This window comes from Arachis stenosperma, chromosome 5, assembly GCF_014773155.1.
Source record: "Arachis stenosperma cultivar V10309 chromosome 5, arast.V10309.gnm1.PFL2, whole genome shotgun sequence".
Taxonomy (NCBI): Eukaryota; Viridiplantae; Streptophyta; class Magnoliopsida; order Fabales; family Fabaceae; genus Arachis; species Arachis stenosperma.
Genome location: NC_080381.1, coordinates 80,926,358 through 80,928,679, shown reverse-complemented (window position 1 = coordinate 80,928,679; position 2,322 = coordinate 80,926,358). Strand labels below are relative to the sequence as shown.

The following is a 2,322-nucleotide window of genomic DNA, read 5'->3' as shown; positions in this document are numbered from 1 at the left end:
TGGGCGTTAAACGCCCAACTGCTAGGCTTACTGGCGTCTAAACGCCAGCAGCTTCTTCCTCCAGGGTGTGCTGTTTTTCTTCCTGTTTTTCATTCTGTTTTTGCTTTTTCAATGGATTTTGTGACTTCTTATGATCATCAACCTACAAAAAAGATAAAATAACAAAAGGAAATAGTTAATTATAAAACATTGGGTTGCCTCCCAACAAGCGCTTCTTTAATGTCATTAGCTTGACAGAGGACTCTCATGGAGCCTCAGAAATGCCCAGAACCGTGTTGGAACCTCCCAACACCAAACTTAGAGTTTGAATGTGGGGGTTCAACACCAAACTTAGAGTTTGGTTGTGGCCTCCCAACACCAAACTTAGAGTTTGACTGTGGGGGCTCTGCTTGGCTCTGTTTTGAGAGAAGCTCTTCATTCTTCCTCTCCATGATGATAGAGGGATGTCCTTGGGCCTTAAACACCAAGGATTCTTCATTCACTTGAATGATCATTTCACCTCTATCAACATCAATCACAGCTTTTGCTGTGGCTAGGAAGGGTCTGCCAAGGATGATAGATTCATCCATGCATTTCCCAGTCTCTAGGACTATGAAATCAGTAGGGATGTAATGGTCTTCAATCTTCACCAAAACATTCTCTACAAGTCCATGAGCCTGTTTTCTTGAATTGTCTGCCATCTCTAATGAGATTCTTGCAGCTTGCACCTCAAAGATCCCTAATTTCTCCATTACAGAGAGGGGCATGAGGTTTACACTTGACCCTAAGTCACACAAGGCCTTCTTGAAGGTCATGGTGCCTATGGTACAAGGTATAGAAAACTTCCCAGGATCTTGCCTCTTTTGAGGCAGTTTCTGCCTAGACAAGTCATCCAGTTCTTTGGTGAGCAAAGGTGGTTCATCCTCCCAAGTCTCATTTCCAAATAACTTGTCATTTAGCTTCATGATTGCTCCAAGGTATTTAGCAACTTGCTCTTCAGTGACATACTCATCCTCTTCAGAGGAAGAATACTCATCAGAGCTCATGAAAGGCAGAAGTAAGTCCAATGGAATCTCTATGGTCTCATTTTGAGCCTCAGATTCCCATTGTTCCTCATTGAGGAACTCAGAGGAGATTGGTACACGCCCACTGAGGTCTTCCTCAGTGGCGTCCTCCTCCTCTCTTTCCTCTCCATATTCGGCCATGTCTATGGCTTTGCACTCTCCTTTTGGATTTTCTTCTGTATTACTTGGGAGAGTACTAGGAGGGAGTTCAGTAATTTTCTTGCTCAGCTGACCCACTTGTCCTTCCAAATTTCTGATGGAGGACCTTGTTTCATTCATGAAACTTTGAGTGGTCTTTATTAGATCAGAGACCATTGTTGCTAAGTCAGAAGTATTCTGCTTAGAACTCTCTGTCTGTTGCTGAGAAGATGATGGAAAAGGCTTGCCATTGCTAAACCTGTTTCTTCCACCATTATTATTATTGAAACCTTGTTGAGGTCTCTCTTGATTCTTCCATGAGAAATTTGGGTGATTTCTCCATGAAGAATTATAGGTGTTTCCATAGGGTTCTCCTAGGTAATTCACCTCTTCCATTGAAGGGTTCTCAGGATCATAAGCTTCTTCCTCAGATGAAGCTTCCTTAGTACTGCCATGTGCATTTTGCATTCCAGACAGACTCTGAGAAATTAAATTGACTTGTTGAGTCAATATCTTGTTCTGAGCCAATATGGCATTCAGAGTGTCAATCTCAAGAACTCCTTTCTTCTGACTAGTCCCATTGTTCACAGGATTTCTTTCAGAAGTATACATGAATTGGTTATTTGCAACCATTTCAATTAGCTCTTGAGCCTCTGCAGGCGTCTTCTTCAGATGAAGAGATCCTCCAGCAGAGCTATCCAAAGACATCTTGGATAGTTCAGAGAGACCATCATAGAAAATACCTATGATGCTCCATTCAGAAAGCATGTCTGAGGGACATCTTCTGATTAATTGTTTGTATCTTTCCCAAGCTTCATAGAGGGATTCTCCATCCTTCTGTCTGAAGGTTTGGACTTCCACTCTAAGCTTACTCCATCTTTGTGGTGGAAAGAACTTTGCCAAGAAGGCATTGACTAGCTTTTCCCAAGAGTCCAGGCTTTCTTTAGGTTGAGAATCCAACCATATTCTAGCTCTGTCTCTTACAGCAAAAGGGAATAGCATCAGTCTGTAGACCTCAGGGTTAACCCCATTAGTCTTGACTGTGTCACAGATTTGCAAGAATTCAGCTAAGAACTGATGAGGATCTTCCATTGGAAGTCTATGGAACTTGCAATTCTGTTGCATTAGAGAAACTAATTGA

General features: G+C 42.2%; 1 non-coding gene across 1 annotated transcript; it reads left to right on the top strand.

The window, feature by feature from the left end:
• Window positions 1-1,943: 1,943 nt before the first annotated feature.
• Window positions 1,944-2,051, top strand: LOC130984255 (small nucleolar RNA R71). The gene has a single exon (XR_009088201.1). It is a non-coding gene; the product is annotated as a small nucleolar RNA R71 (small nucleolar RNA).
• Window positions 2,052-2,322: the final 271 nt, after the last annotated feature.